The sequence below is a fragment of the Microtus oregoni genome, unplaced genomic scaffold (genome assembly GCF_018167655.1).
Source record: "Microtus oregoni isolate MIOR12 unplaced genomic scaffold, Mior012 000027F_ref0000203, whole genome shotgun sequence".
NCBI lineage: Eukaryota > Metazoa > Chordata > Mammalia > Rodentia > Cricetidae > Microtus > Microtus oregoni.
This window is the reverse complement of record NW_024543086.1, coordinates 6,174,741-6,181,874: the sequence shown is the minus strand read 5'-3', so window position 1 is coordinate 6,181,874 and position 7,134 is coordinate 6,174,741.

Here is a 7,134-nt window from a genome sequence, read left to right as displayed (position 1 = left end):
ATGATCAGGACATGCTTCTTTCCAGTTTTTTTTTCTCTCTTCTCTCTGTCTGGAACTGTCCCTCCAGAACCTGCATAATTCTCTCAGCTCCTTTAAGTCTTTCAATGAGCCTTGTCCTTGCAGCATTTGCATTATCATCATCTTCCCTTAACTCTCTAAAGACAGCCCCTACCTAATATCCTTCTGATCCTTTCCTTTTCTCTCCATTATTTTTCTCCATCCATGGTATTACATGCTAAACTTATTTATTACACACATTGCAATGTTTTTCCTTTGCTACAATTTATATTCATAAATTGAAAGGTTCTATCTATCTCGCTCACTTATATTACCTTGCATAGCATATGTGTTATTTTTCAAATGCAACGTATTTTAGAAATATTTGTTCAATAAATTGCTTTAATAATCAATCTATCAATTTTGGAGAAAATAGGCAGCTTGTATGTTTATAAACAGTGTTTATATTATCATGAGCATCAAAGTTTGCAAGCACAGCTGGAAATTTCCCAGCATCCTATTCTTCCCTGCTAGTATCAGTCTCTTTTGAAACTTTCTGTGTTTCCACACTAGGGCTCTAAATAGTGATTTTATTCTATCTTTAAACCATCAACTAAGCCAGAGTGCTGCCCTAGATAGTGAGAAAAAAATGTTGACCTGTTCTCATTTTAGATAATAATAATAAAATCTATGCCTGGGAAGGTACAAGCTGAATGGAGAAAAAATAGGTATGCTTTTATCAGAGTAAAGATGTTCCTAATGCCTCTGCAAAATGGAATCTATTATCCTGACACTTATCAACCCATCACCTCACATTTACATACATCATACTTATTTTTAACTCGTGATTTTCTGTTCACTTTCATACAAATTCTGTTAGGAAAAAAAAAGGTACCGATTATGGAAACCGGACTCTAATGCTCTATTTGGTTTATGAATGTAAAAAGCCCCAGAATAGGGAACATTAGCTTTTGGCTTTGATTTGTTCTATAACCTCATGAACTTCATTTTTGCTCAAGGAAACTTAGTTTTCTCTTCAATAAAACAGAAGGGGCAGTCTTTTGGATCTTCGTAACAATTTCCAGTGTTCTTTGGAATGAGATGCAATCAACATTACTAATCACCTTCAATTTATGAATCTACATTTATAATGAACATTTTCTATGTTGGCTATACTCTTCAGAAGACAGTTGATTGCCAAACTTATGAGGATTAAATATGCGAGTTATTCTCTTTGGGTATGGGCAATAAGAGGTGCATTTTTGGAAAACTGTTTATCATAAGTTTAGAGTTTTCTGTTTATTTCTTATCATCATCATATGCTCTTCAGGCTAAACAGTGTCAAACCTTGAGACGGGCACCTTAGTTGTTCTCCCCCATCTTAGAGCATCCCCACCCTCCTGTACTCATACACCCTGAACTCCACTGTGAACGTGCAGCCCAGGCCTGTCCAGTTAACCTACATTGGTAACTTAGTGACTTACCAGAATACAAATCAATGACCATGTCAGTCCAAGAATGGAAGAAAATACAGGGGCTTATGTATATGTTGTTGGGATAGATCTTTATTTCATTTAGATTTGAAGAAAGACGGCATAATTGTGACAGTTTTGGCAGCGATATTGCCAACACTTAGAGACAAACTGCGTGTTGAAGAAACAAAAAGGAAAGCAGAGAGGCAAGAAGAGAAAGGAGAGACTGTGTCTATATGACATCACTGGATCATGTGCAAGCACAGGTCTGGATTCCCTGGAATGTGGAAATCCCAAGCTGGCTTGAATTTTATTTTTGTCATGTTCATTCTGATAATCCCCTCCCCAGGTTTAGTCTGGGAGGCATGCTAGCAGAGGTAAAATATCGAGTGTACCTCTGCCAATGACAGCCCAGGTTCTACTCTCAGTTCACGGCTACATCTGTTTCACCACCTACAAATAAGAGAATGGAAAGCCAATAGATGACTGAAGGATTGTTCAAATTCTTCTTCCAACTACGAAGGTTTCCAAGCACCTATTAGGTAGGTTTGGGTACAGAACAGAAATAGTGGAACCTCACCCAGGATGGAATGTAGAAGGACCTGCAATCACATGCAGAAGCACAAATTTATAAAATATATTATTTAAGCACCTTATAACACAGGACTGGACATCATAAGGCAATTAACATGGCTTTGGCTGCCACAGCAGCAAGGTGATTTTATTTCTTTTACAACTACATTTTGATGTCAGAAGCAAATAGGACTTCTGTATTTATAGTTGTTCTGCTAATGCATTATAATTACACATGTAATCAAAAAGAGAAGTATGATTTTTAAAAAATCTAAATGACAATTTTAATGACTTCTGAATAAGGCATGACTCCAATTAGAGATGTCTTCAAAAATCATACCTAATAGCATCATTTATTAGAATACTAAATAGGAACTCTTTATTCCAGTTCCACATCGCTTTAATATGCTTTCCAAAAGAAGGGCTTGATTTCTCATACCTTGTAACAGAGACTTTGTGACTAGAATTCAGTAGAGTTGATATTATATCAGAACAACCACTGCTCTTGATTAAAATAAATGTATCTTTTTCACTTTCTGAAAAATACCAAATAGTACAGGTAATATATAAGTGAACAAGCCTCCAAAACCTACAATATAATGAAAGACACAAATGAATAAGTCAGTACTTTAAGGGTCAGAAGCCAATGACTGACAGAAATATATTTCATAAAGAGCAATAGACTACATGACCAAAATCTGGGCAAAGAGGGAAGAGATATTATAAGTATAACCATGTTAGCAATAGGTTATTTGAGAGACCCAAATTCAATAACCATATCATTGAAACAAGAGAATATTTGACCATGGATTCTCAGGGATGTTTGCTATTTTATCATGAAGCCAGATTGGAGCAATGCTGCCATAAACTGACAAAATGTACTGGCAACCACTAGAAAAAACAAGAAAGAATTCCCCCTTAAACTCTTTGATATAGCTACTTCTGGCCCTGCCATTCATCCTCCTGATAGTCATCTGTCCTAAGGAGCCAATGAGCGAAGGACATAAATTTGTTAAGCGATAAGGATTGGGAGTTGTTTGAAGAGCATCATTATCACGTTATAAAACAGTTATTTCAATAAACTTTGATTTTATCTTCTTTTCCAAACCTAAATCTTTCTTTTCCAGTTCTTTCTCTTAACCTTCTCCCCAACAAAAAACTGTTTTACTTATGAGCCAGCCTTTTCTTATCCAGTGATAGGGTACCCTCTAAAATGGCACGTGACCCTAAACACTAGAATGGAAAGACTTTTTCCTGAAGCTATACGACAACTTGCCTTTGGAGATGTTTTGCTATAAGATATATGACTTTTGTTCATGGAAACACATATCTGCAAAAGCATTTGAACTTTGGCTGAAGAAAGAATCCTCAGTGACTATATTATGCTTTATATGAGGCAGAAACACAACCAGTATTCAATAAATAGGAATGATTGAATGAGCAGCGTGATTTGTTTCAGGCAAAATGCATAAAAATAACCCAAGTGTCCCTTTATAAATATATTTGAAAAGTCTTTTGAGGGTAGCTATTCAAGTGGAATGAATGAGGTGAGATCTATATAATTGCTACAACTTCAGTGGCAAATGTGGGCAGAGACTATATACAATTCTCTCAACAAATTAACAGATCCTGTGGTCAGGAGCATGAATTTCAGCGCTGTAAACAACAGAACTAAAGTTTTAACCATCATAATGTGAATCTCTTGGCAGGTTATCTAAACTCTTAGCTTTCTTTGTCTCACTAGTAAATGAGAGATGAATATTATCAACAGTAGATTCATTAATTTATTTGTGAAGACCATGTGATGCAATTAGATGTTGAATGCCCAGCATATAAAGTAGGCACTAAATAAATACACCAAAGTATTGTTACTGTTCACATTATTTATGGATTAATCATCACTCACCATAGTGCAGATCATGTTCTAGGTGATTGTTATGAAAACCACATGTGAACAGTCCCTATCTGATAAATTTGAATATGAAATCTCTGGAGAGCAGTTAGGTCTCAGTCTGTTCTAAGATGGGACTTTCAAAATTGGCTTGTTATTTTATAATAGTAAGGGCAAGACTTCCAGGCACAAATCAAGAAAATGAGGCACAGTTATGAGGCACATATGTGTCTATATGAGGCACAGTTAGCAAGAAATCTTCTGTGAATCCAGAAAAGTGGCTACCTCCATTATGAAATGAATCTATAATCACCATAGATATCCCAATCTCTAGAATGGAGACAATAATTTTCTTTCCTTAAAACACCTAGAACTATGATATTCCTGATGTTAGTCCTATGAAATCAACACTGTTTCCATATTTTGTTTATTATCCTACTTTGCCCCTTCTTTATGATCATTAGTTCTCAAATTTATTCATCTTGGAGCTTTTTTCTTAACTGCTCATCCTAAATATTCTTATAAACTCTGCATCAGTTACATATTTTCAAAGTGTAAGTGGCATAAATCTAAGTCATTGTCATTTAAGCCTAAAAAGAGAACACATTTGCTTATAGTGCACACCCAACCCACTGATCACCAAAACCAAGCAATGCAATACACTATAGAGTGTGGCACATTGAAATCTATGACTCAAGGCTGCTGCCAAGCATCACAGGAGAGTATAGTACCACAGGTGGCTATCCCAGCAACATATCAAAAGCAGTGTACAATTCTTACTGAATATATGTCACATTAATATCATAAAGTCAATAGCATCACCAGTGAAAAGATCTTAAGTTGAGGATCATGAGTACAGCTCATGGAAAGATATTGCTTTAGTCTCTCTACTCGGTTTACTGTGTTTTTAACTCAGCTTCCATTCAGTCAAGAGAGAACAAGACGCTAGATTAGTTACTCCAATTGATAAATATTAAGGAACTCTGCTTATTGGTGTACAAAGTGACTATAGAGTAACTCTGAGTATGCCTTACTGAGTATACTCCATAGATTGTAGGACCTCCATTTCTGATAAGAATAAAATGTTAAACTAATATGTTATAAAGAGAATGGAAATAATAGTGTCAAAGGATGGAGAAAAACTGTAAGACAAGAATGAATCTATAAAAGCTTTGCATAAGTAGTCAAGAACTCAGATACTATGGTTTGAGTAGGTCCAGTTTTGAACCATCATAAATGACTGTGTAACATATATTTCATTGCTATAAAAATGTTAACCACTAGTTTGAGAGAGCAAAATAAACAACAATAATTGTTTGTAATTTGAGGCTTTTCATCCTGCCCTGTCCCACAGCTATTTTTAAAATACCCACTCAGAGGCTTCATATGAATTACAAAGTGTTTGGCCTATTAGCTCGGGTTTATTAGTAACTAGCTCTTGCAACTTAAATTAATCCATTTCTATTCATCTGTGTATGGCCATGTGGCCCATGGCTTACCAGTAATGTTTTGGCATCTTATTCCTTTGGCAGTTTTCTGGCATTTCCCCCAACTCCACCTTTTTTTCTCCCTGTATCTCTGCTTGGATTTTCCACACAGCTATATTCTGCCCTGCTATAGACCAAAGCAGTTTTATTCATTAACCAATAAAAGCAACACATATTTGTAGCATACTGAAGGATATCCCTCATTATTTTTCATTTTCTCACTAATTAGGTTTCATTTTAAGCTTGCAAAATTACATATAAAGAAATAGGTATCTAGCAAGTATTATAAGTATAATGTTTAGTCTATTTGTATTTTACAAAATTAAAGAAAATATTCTGTTATCTATCTTTGTGAGTCTACAGTTTTATATTTAATTTATTTTTATTATAACTAAGGAAAACTATAATTATAACTATTTAGTCTTCAACTCCATCAAGGACCCCAGAGGAAACAATATTATCGGAGTAAACAGGAAGTGCATTGTAAGCAACTTCCAAAACTCTAGAAATGACAAAGATATCTGGCTGCCTGGACAATCAACCCAAAGTTCTTCTGTAATGTTGAACATCCATCTTCACCCCATAGTCATAGAGTGTCTGGCAGATTTCTCAGTGAAGTAGGATGTTTGAAGGAAAGGCCTACTTATTTTGGCAAAATTTATCAGTCATTTCCTTTCAGTCCTGCAGAATGTCTGGCAGACTCTTTGATGAAGCAAAAACCCTAAAGAACCAACTCATCCTGTTTTGGAAAGTTCAGCAGTCATTTTCCTGGGTCCTACATATCTAGTTTATATAGCATATTGTCAAGAAGTCCAGGCAAGAGCAGTTTCTTGCCCAAATGACTAACTTTGCTACATTCAAAGAAAACTACATAAAGAGCTTTTTTGGTGCCCATCATCCTCCTGACATAATCGGTGTTGCCAGGAGCAGACACGTCTCACTGTTGAAAAAGCCTACATTATTAAAATATTTATAAAATGTCTTTAAATAGAATTTAAAAATTCTATAGATCTTTGAAGTGTTTGTAGATTATCTATCCATCTGAAATAATTCTCTGCATATCTAGAAAACTTAATTAATATAACTATAAGTTTGACTATTATAGATGACTATTAATTTGTATTTCTTAACTATATATTACATTTTAAAATGAGCTGCATAACTATAATACCTTAAACATGAGTAGAAACATACATATGAAAGACCCTAAATTCTAGGGTTCAGGGAAGGATACCCCAGTCTCAATAAGCCATGCCAATGGATGCAAACAGCAAGAGGATTTTTTATTGTCAAAGGTGCCTATGGGTGACTCAGTACTCTCTTGAGACTGAGCCCCCGCCCACCCCGTGTATTTTCTCAGCAACTATTTATAGGGTCTCGGGGTTACATAATGGGGAAGCATAGCAACAGCAACATCATTGGTCAATTCAAATTAACATACAGGATGGATCAACATCAGGACAAAAACAAGTCTAGATCAAGCCAGTTTCAGCCAGTTTCTGCCCCCTAGGGTTTTGATAGATTACACAAAGGACTGGGTGTTTTTCCTTTTTGGCAGGTGCAACCAGTCTCAAGACTGTTTCTGCCACCCACAGATATCCTGTTTTGCCCTGGCCTAGTTGATCATAAAAACATCTTAAGTTGGAGAGTAGGGTTAGGATCTTTCACATATAGTATAACAAAATTGACCTTAAATTAGTATCAGTAAACCAAA